The sequence below is a fragment of the Oncorhynchus mykiss genome, chromosome 13, assembly GCF_057628025.1.
Source record: "Oncorhynchus mykiss isolate SJ-2025 chromosome 13, ASM5762802v1, whole genome shotgun sequence".
In the NCBI taxonomy this organism is placed as follows: Eukaryota; Metazoa; Chordata; class Actinopteri; order Salmoniformes; family Salmonidae; genus Oncorhynchus; species Oncorhynchus mykiss.
The window spans coordinates 28114863-28125238 of record NC_143034.1 but is presented as its reverse complement, the minus strand read 5'-3'; the positions used below and the strand labels follow the sequence as shown (position 1 = coordinate 28125238).

Genomic DNA, 10376 nt, shown 5'->3' with positions numbered 1-10376 from the left:
TTCATTGTGAAGGGTTTTAACACTGTTTCCCATGCTTGTTCAATGAACCATAAACAATTTATGATCATGCACCTGTGGAACGGTTGTTAAGACACTAACAGCTTACAGACGGTAGGAACCGTCTTAATGGCTTTATTATTGCGTTGTAAACTGGTTTTCAACACGTCATATTACTAGATTGCAACCAACTGGTCTCTGTTACAACCAGACGTTTTGCAACAGAACTATAAGACGTTTTCTTACCTTTAGGGGGCTGTCAATGGGGCAGTCTACCAGGGCTGGCAGCCTTAGTCCATCATGGTCAGTGATGTCTGTCTGGAGGACCTGCTCTCCAGCACTAGCTTGGAGGGTCCCAGCCTGGGGTATATGAACATAAGGAAATACATTTTACCTTAGCCCTCAATTAATTATGCCCACTTTTCCAACTATAAATCATATCAATCTGTTTTTACAGCATATAGGTTATACTACCAAGAAGATAGTCTCATTACATATCAAGAGGGATAGCCCCAGAATGAACAAACATTTTTTTATCACTTATGAGACTTACTTTTAGAATCATTTTTCTCAACGGTTTATGATTTCTATCCATTGTGCTTTCAGGCACCCTTCAGATTGGACCTGACATTTTTTTAAATAAACAAATACATTTTAAAATACATTTCAAACATTTTTTTTACAACATCTTGGCCAGTTATGCTGTACTCACACAGAATGTCTTCTTTGTCCACTCAAAGTGATTTATTTGAACATGAGGATGACTGTCCTTTGCAAAGCATCAACTCAACTGAGGCAAAAGTAGCGCACTGAACATTTTCTTGAGTTCGTTTACGTCATAGGCTTCTATATTCCATCGTACATTATGACGTCAACTACAAAAGCACAGAGCGACCACTCGGGGAAATTAATGCATTGTTTCTGATCACATACGATATCTGAAAAATGTTTACAATGTAACCCAATTAATTTAGGTTCAGTGAGGTTTTATCGTATTATATGGATAAATGTTGCCCTCTGTTGGCCATAACTGATATATTATAGTCAAATAAATCAAATCATTGATGGGTTTGGTGAGGGAAGACAGATGTAGTAAGCTGATATGATCAGGGCATGCACACATATTGCCCATGAATGAATAAATGTTTTAAGCCAAATGTATATTTGTCCAAGACAGTCATTGTTACGCCTTTGCCCAAATTGCCCAATATAGCTTCATGTCACACATCTATCATAATTTATACAAACTGGATGAATGCAGGCTGTTGGTTTGTAAATGTTGTAAATAAATATGTATATAGTATGCATATGTAACAGTTGTTAAAGTACTATGTGAATTTCACCAGGTTCATATTTGAATGTGTCGTGTTGATTTGTTATTATGCATGCCTGCATCCTGGCTGAAGTGGAGTGTGTTCTTACGTCTTGCCCTGCGTGCTCAAATCATTTTGATGCACTGAGAGAGGTAGTCACGCTTTTTATGTCTTCAGAAAAGTTTGATTATTTTCAGTACAAAGTCATACACACAGTGTTTTGTTCATGAATAATGATGTGTATTTAGAGGTTACTCATAAGTGGATGGTATTGTTAAGATGCACTTGTAATTGTACTTTTTAGGATGATATCAACATTCTGAATTCAACATGTGGTTAATAGCTGGCTAAGGTATTAGCAGGCTATTTATTTGTATGTGTGAACGATGGCTAGCTCCTCGAATGATCCCAGTCCCTCCTATTGTGTATCTGCTGTAGAAATAGGCTACGATTCGCAGAACATATGTGCTCTACAAATGTTTTATTTCCTTTTGGATGCAGGTATGTGGTTTTATCTTTGTAAAATATGTTATGTATAATAAGGAGAGACTTAATCTTTGTATTCGAAAATCATTTTGATGCACTGAGAGAGAAAGAGGCGATGATTCTCAGAACATATGTGCTCTACAAATGTTTTATTTCCTTTTGGATACAGAGTGAGTTCTGCTTGATTAAAACTACTTGATCTCCAAAGTCCACGTCTATAGTCTCAATCAACCATACACAACGCAGAGTTACAGCGGTGCAGTATAGCACCGGTTACACATATTCTTATTATTGTTTCATTCACTTATCTTTTTGACCTGCACTGTTGGAGTTCAGATCTTAAGAATTTCACTGTACCCTACAATTACTACTGAATAAAGCTATCAGTGTTGTCAAACAAGAAATGGTGCCTACAATTTAGTTTATGGCAGCTGGCGAAATCCCGCCTTCTTCGTTGGCATTTTCAAGATCGGCATTAAATTAGACGGTTCGTTTTCAGGCCGGTTTGGTGAGATTGCCTTTAAAATGGACCAATAGTGGCCACGAATAGACTGCCCCTGTGATACTCGAAGCCAATTTTAATTGCATAAAACATTTTCAGTATTGAGTAATTTTCAATATCTACATCAATTGTAAATAAGAAACATATTTTTATTTCCATAGTGCTCACAAATAGTAGCCATGTTCGAGTATATTTTTGTTAAAATCTTTGCGAAAACCTTGTGCAATCTGGCTAGCTAACTAACACATTTAGCATTGCGTCAAGCTAACGCTAGTACTAGCACGGTCATGTCAGTTAGCAGTTAACTTCTGCTAGCAGTGTGTCGCAGGTTGGTTCCGAGAATTACATTTTAGGTCAAGTTAGGCCCTAGAAATGTCTTGCTTGTTATTAATTTGAGCCAACGTTATTTCTGAATATTCACCTTGCATTTGGAACCTATTTCCCTTTATAGCACTTTGCTGTCACAAAGTTTGAATGAGGAGGCGGCTGCCATTGTTTGTGCGGAGAGTGAGGCATGATTCCTTGTTCAACTTGATTGAATCGGGCAACTGGCTAACTACTGTAAACTGAGTTGTGTGGGATTCAGTGTTTCACATTATAGCCATTACCATATGATTAATTATTATCTGATGTTGGTTGTGTGAGGTATCTGCATTTGTGCACTGGAGCATCCATTATGAGATTAAACAACTGCTTGCTACTTGCCTGTTTGTGTGTGTGACAATAACTGAATAACATGGTGTGACTTGGATGTTGCAAAACTGTAGATAACAGCCCAGCAGATGCTTTGTCCTTGTGTTTGTATGTAACAATATTGAGCACATGGTGTGGTTAAGCAGGCATAGGGAGGGGTGGTCATCACGAGGTTTAACTGAGATGGAAAAATACTGAACAACACAATAGCAGGAACTCAGCAACTGTTATAACTAGGCTGCGATACCAGAACAGTAAGAATCTATACATCGACAGAGGGAGGACTCCAAGAAGCGCCAAGAGGCGGGGACCCGCCTGAGCGTCTGCGATAGGCTGAGCAAGTTTAAACCACGCCCAGCCTCTACTGTGATAGGCCAACAGGCGGGTTGGAGCTATGTCCATCACAGTAAAAGAACAACTGTTTACGAACATCCTGTCAGTTCTCTGTTCTGTTCTGCCCTGCGTGTTATTACAGCGAGCCCGTATATACGAAAGTTGCATTTGCCATTTATTACTTAGCTAATAAAAAATACATAGTATACAATCGGTGACTCATTGTTATATTTATACCAGATTCGAATTTACGCAACTCTAACAGTTGCAGGGTGGTCGCTGGTCCAATCCTTGTTTCTAGCTAGGTAAATTGTAACGATTATGTGCCAAATGTATTCGCTTCCCATTTTGCGTACTGTCCAGCTTTGGCGGTGTGCGTGCGGCCTGCTACTATCATTATTAGCAGCTAGTTAATGCTATGTAGGAATAAACATTAGACGAGTGTTTCCCAAACTCGGTCCTAAGAACATCAGGGGGTGTACGTTTTGGTTTGTGCTGTAGCACGACACAGCTGAATATGCATCAAGCTTTGACTGAGTCAGCTGTGTAATGTTGTGGGGGAAATGTGCACCCCTTGGAGTTCCAGGGACCGAATATGGAAAACCCTGTGCTAGACGGTGATGTTTCACAAGAATTCAATTCAGAAAGTGAAATTACAATAATTGGAATCCTCATGTAATATAACTAAGGTCAGATGGTGAGGAATTGTACATAGATTATTGAATTGGCATTTCAATTAACCTTCTGAATTTACTGTATTGTTGATGCAGCACCCACCCCCAAACTAGTCTCCAGTCTTTCCTAGCTTCAACTAACGCAAGTACCCCTTCTCTAGAATGGCAGAGAACGACGTTGACAACGAGCTGTTGGACTATGAAGAGGATGAGGAGCCTCAGGTTGCCCCGGAGACCGCCACACCTGCGGGCAAGGAGGAGGTAAAGGGCTCTTAGTCTCCACCCACAGCTCTGGCTTCTGAGACTTCCTGCTCAAACCAGAGCTGCTCCGCGCCATTGTCGACTGTGGCTTTGAACATCCCTCTGAAGGTGAGCCTCACATGCACCTCCCACCTTCAACCAAGGACAGTTTTTGACTTTGTCCATTCTGTGTGTGTCAAATGGCACCCTATTCCTGACATAGTGCACTACTATTGAGCTGGGCCCATAGGGCTTTGTTCAAAACTAGCGCTGTGTGTGACTGGGCCCTGGTCGAAAGTAATCCACAATATATAGTGTGTCATTTGGGACTCCGACTATGTGTATACATGTATGCCCCTTCAAGCATCACATCATACTTAAACTGGTCATCTCTGTATACCTGTCTCAAGACCCACTGGTTGATGCTTATTTATAAAACCCTCTTAGGCCTCACTCCCCCTCCCCTATCTGAGATAACTACTGCAGCCCTCATACTCCACATACAACACCTGTTCTGCCAGTCACATTCTGTTAAAGGTCCCCAAAGCGCACCTATCCCTGGGTCGCTCCTTTCTTCAGTTTTCTGCCCTAGTGACTGGAATGAGCTGCAACAAACACCCAAACTGTACAGTTTTATCTCAATCTCTTCATTCAAAGACTCAATCATGGACACTCACAAAGCAGCCACAACTGTCAGTGTGATGTGTTGTCTACCTTCTTGCCCTTTGTGCTGTTGTCTGTGCCCAATGTTTGTACAATGTTTTGTGCTGCTACCATGCTGTGTTGTCATGTGTTGATGCCTTGCTATGTTGTCTTAGGTCTCTGTTTATGTAGTGATGTGTGTTTTGTCCTATATATATATTTTGTTAATGTTAAATCCCAGGCCCCAATCCCCGCAGGAGGCCTCTTGGTAGGCCGTCATTGTAAATAAGAATTTGTTCTTAACTAACTTCCCCTAGTTACGTTTCTGTCTTTCAGTCCAACATGAGTGCATCCCACAGGCCATCCTGGGCATGGACATCCTGTACCAGGCCAAGTCTAGTATGGGCAAGACGGCTGTGTTTGTACTGGCCACCCTGCAGCAGATTGAGCCTGTGGACGGGCAGGTGAATGGTTGAATAATGACATTGTGGAAGCAGCAACTGAATTGCTGTTACATCCTCATGTACTAAAAATAGCTTTCGACTGAGAATCCATTGAGTGCTTTGTAGTTTAGGAATAGGCTTAATCTGTATCTGGGGATACTTGCATAAGAAAGTGTCTAATTGCCAACTTAATTTAACCTTTATTTGGACTAGGCAAGTCAGTTAAGAATAAATTCTTATTTACAATGGCGGCCTACCCCGGCCAAACCCTAATGACGCTGGGCCAATTGCAGTCTGAATTTGTTCTCCTTTTAATCTCACTGTTTACACTGCTGTTCTATCCTATTGGATAATATTGTGTGCTTTTTGTTTCTCTGCTGTCCAGAGAGTTCTGTATTAAACATCCTCCCCTACCTCTCTCTCTGTCTACCAGGTGTCTGTGCTGGTGATGTGCCACACACGAGAGCTGGCCTTCCAAATCAGCAAAGAGTATGAGCGCTTCTCCAAGTACATGCCTATTGTCAAGGCAGCCGTGTTCTTCGGGGGCCTGTCCATCAAGAAGGACGAGGACGCGCTGATGAAGAACTGCCCCCACATTGTGGTGGGAACGCCCGGCCGCATCCTGGCCCTCATCCGCAACAAGACCCTCAACCTGAAAAACGTGAAGCACTTTGTCCTGGACGAGTGTGACAAGATGCAAATTCAGACCACAGTAAGACAGGGGGGCGGATGCCAGATGTGAGTGACGGGAGCAAGGAGTAAGTTGAAACGTCACAGAGGAACGGTCAATTGAAAACGTGTTCCAATGCACCTACTTGCATACCACTTAGAATGCACTTCTAATACACTGTCCTCCTAAGTAGTAGTGGATCTTGGAACAGAATGGGATAGATGGTGTGACTTAAGTAAGGATTTAGCCAAAACGTAGGAAAGTATTTACATTTTATGTAGTCCCGTGGTTATGTACATGTTCTGAAACTTAAAGTTGCAGTTTTACACACACACACACACAGATGAACCCATCTCCCTAAATTGCACTTTGAAGAGGCAATCGGCAGTATAAACATTAATGAATCATCTTCCTCGCCCCTGTTTTGGAGGGATAGGTCTGGAGAAATTTAACCACTCTGAAATTCGTAGAGCTATATGCAAGGACTGACCGTCAATGATATCAGAATTATCATTTTGACCATGTTTTGAGACTATATAGTTTATTTTTGCGTTTACTTTGTTTACAAGCATTGGAATGAAACAAGCTTGTATTTTGGGTTCTGGTGGGGTACTAAGTTGAACTAAGCTCATGGGCATTTGTTATTCTTTTAATTTTAAATGTCTAAAAATGGATGTATAAACTACTGATTGCCCCCCTTTTTTTTCAAGGGATTTTGGATATGGCTTAATATTAATGTAAAAAGTTCCAGTCTAGCCCCTCTAAGCTTTGCCTGCTCGTGACTGTCTGTCTCAAAGTGGCCAGAGTTGACCCTCTCTTAACCTGGGTCTGGGGCTCTGGACATTTTCGGGAGGAACAGTCCTGGCATTAAAGCTATAATGAAAAATAAAGTTCCATCCAGCTCTAGTACTAGTAATTGATGTTCACAATCACAATGACACTTTCCCCATGTTCTATTCATTAGGGCACACTAGCAAAATGTTTAGCACTGGAAGTCCTGGTAGTCCCTCCCTGTGTTCTGTTTGGTGCTTAATGAATATCTCCTGTAGCCCATGGAGGTGTTTGTGGACGATGAGACCAAGCTGACGCTGCACGGCCTGCAGCAGTACTACCGCAAGCTGAAGGATAGCGAGAAGAACCGCAAGCTCTTCGACGTGCTTGAGTTCAACCAGGTACGGACAGAGGTCTTTTCAGAGATTTGAATGCTAAAACGTAATTTATTTTAGTTTTAATCTGAGTGAGTTGAATGTATTTTGTCCATGGATTTGAAAGTCACGTTTTTAAATACAATTTTACTCATTCAAGTGAACTAAGTCTATGCACTGACAAAGTTTTTGACTGTGAGTTTCTGCCTGTGAGCATGCACATATTTAAAACGATAAGTAGCATATAGTTTTTATCCATTTACTTTTTTTCAAAAGGAGGAGAGGAATGTGGAGTTGCACAATCAAATTGAGAATCTCATTTACTTGCACATTTTCTATAATAGTCATGTAGCAGAAGCTGTTATCCAGAGGGACTTAACAAAAACTTTCTCTCAGACAACATGTTTGTGGGTCACAGTTTCAGTGTACCCACAGGAGTGAAGCAGGATGTATAATGCCTGTTCTACTTATTCTAAATCTATGGGTGCCCCCCTTCCTCCCCCAGGCTTTCCCGATACCAGCAGTTCAAGGACTTCCAAAGGCGGATCCTGGTGGCCACCAACCTGTTTGACCGAGGGATGGACATTGAGCGCGTCAACATAGTCTTCAACTACGACATGCCCGAGGATTCTGACACCTACCTGCACAGAGTGGCCCGTGCAATAACTACAATGTGACACCTCGCTTCGATGAGAAGAGGTCATATACGAAAGTTGGAAACTACTCATTAGTTGATGCTGTGAAATCAGCCAAGTCTGTCACAGAGAAAAGACTTCGTCTTGAGATTAGCAGCATCAAGGAACTTATTCAAGCACAGAGAATCCAGCGGATTCTGTGGTCGACCACAAAGGAACAGCTTGCTGACTGTCTGACTAAAAAAGGAGCATCCGCTCTTGTGCTCCTACAGGATCTCAGTAATGGAAAGTGGCAGCTTGAGTAATACAAATTAAAACTGTCACACAACCCATTTGTAATGGGGATCTTGAATAATACTTGGACATTGCATTATGTTGTTGATGTTTTATTTGTCTTTAAAGAAAAGGGGAGATTGTTAAGTTCATGTTTTAAGTATCCCAATATTTCTGTTATTACGGGGCTATCACTCAGTCAAGAGGGCGCAGGCGCAAGAAGTCTGGTAGTTGATGGACCTTGCCTTGAGTGTAATGGCGACCTTTGATGGTGTTCATATGATATGCCAAAGGAGAAGGAGTTGCAGTCTACTGCAGAGAGAGCCTGCAAAGTAATGTCATACTTTCCAGGTCCATACCCAAACAGTTCGAACTACTAACTTTAAAAATTACTCTCTCCAGAAATAAGTCTCTCACTGTTGCCGCCTGCTACCGACCCCCCTCAGCTCCCAGCTGTGCCCTGGACACCATTTGTGAATTGATCGCCCCCCATCTAGCTTCAGAGTTTGTTCTGTTAGGTGACCTAAACTGGGATGTGCTTATTAACACCCCGGCAGTCCTACAATCTAAGCTAGATGCCCTCAATCTCACACAAATCCTCAAGGAACCCACCAGGTACAACCCTAAATCTGTAAACAAGGGCACCCTCATAGACGTTATCCTGACCAACTGGCCCTCCAAATACACCTCCGCTGTCTTCAACCAGGATCTCAGCGATCACTGCCTCGTTGTCTGTATCCGCTACGGGTCCGCAGTCAAACGACCACCCCTCATCACTGTCAAACACTCCCTAAAACACTTCTGCGAGCAGGCCTTTCTAATCGACCTGGCCCGGGTATCCTATATCCATCCTGCCCTGCCTATCTAAGGTCTTCGAAAGCCAAGTCAACAAACAGATCACTGACCATCTCGAAACCCACCGTACCTTCTCCGCTGTGCAATCTGGTTTCCGAGCCGGTCACGGGTGCACCTCAGCCACGCTCAAGGTACTAAATGATATCATAACCGCCATCGGTAAAAGACAGTACTGTGTAGCCGTCTTCATCGACCTGGCCAAGGCTTTCGACTCGGTCAATCACCATATTCTTATCGGCAGACTCAGTAGCCTCTGTTTTTCTAATGACTGCCTTGCCTGGTTCACCAACTACTTTGCAGACAGAGTTCAATGTGTCAAATCGGAGGGCATGTTGTCCGGTCCTCTGGCAGTCTCTATGGGGGTACCACAGGGTTCAATTCTCGGGCTGACTATTTTCTCTGAATATATCAATGATGTTGCTCTTGCTGCGGGCGATTCCCTGATCCACCTCTACGCAGACGACACCATTCTGTATACTTCTGGCCCTTCCTTGGACACTGTGCTATCTAACCTCCAAACGAGCTTCAATGCCATACAACACTCCTTCCGTGGCCTCCAACTGCTCTTAAACGCTAGTAAAACCAAATGCATGCTTTTCAACCGTTCGCTGCCTGCACCCGCACGCCCGACTAGCATCACCACCCTGGATGGTTCCGACCTAGAATATGTGGACATCTATAAGTACCTAGGTGTCTGGCTAGACTGAAAACTCTCCTTCCAGACTCATATCAAACATCTCCAATCTAAAATCAAATCTAGAGTCGGCTTTCTATTCCGCAACAAAGCCTCCTTCACTCACGCCGCCAAACTTACCCGAGTAAAACTGACTATCCTACCGATCCTCGACTTTGGCGATGTCATCTACAAAATAGCTTCCAATACTCTACTCAGCAAACTGGATGCAGTTCATCACAGTGCCATCCGTTTTGTTACTAAAGCACCTTATACCACCCACCACTACGACCTGTATGCTCTAGTCGGCTGGCCCTTGCTACATGTTCATCGCCAGACCCACTGGCTCCAGGTCATCTACAAGTCCATGCTAGGTAAAGTTCCGCCTTATCTCAGTTCACTGGTCACGATGGCAACACCCACCCGTAGCACGCGCTCCAGCAGGTATATCTCACTAATCATCCCTAAAGCCAACACCTCATTTGGCCGCCTTTCCTTCCAGTTCTCTGCTGCCTGTGACTGGAATGAATTGCAAAAATCGCTGAAGTTGGAGACTTTTATCTCCCTCACCAACTTTAAACATCTGCTATCTGAGCAGCTAACCGATCGCTGCAGCTGTACATAGTCCATCGGTAAATAGCCCACCCAATTTACCTACCGCATCCCCATACTGTTTTTAGTTATTTACTGTTCTTCTTCTTCTGCACACCGGTATCTCTACCTGCACATGACCATCTGATAATTTATCACTCCAGTGTTAATCTGCAAAATTGTAATATTCGCCTACCACCTCATGCCTTTT

At 43.0% G+C, this 10376-nt stretch overlaps 1 pseudogene; it reads left to right on the top strand.

Annotated features, from left to right (window-relative positions):
• Positions 1 to 2499: 2499 nt before the first annotated feature.
• Positions 2500 to 7815, top strand: LOC149978809 (ATP-dependent RNA helicase DDX39A-like; annotated as a pseudogene).
• The last annotated feature ends 2561 nt before the right edge of the window (positions 7816 to 10376 follow it).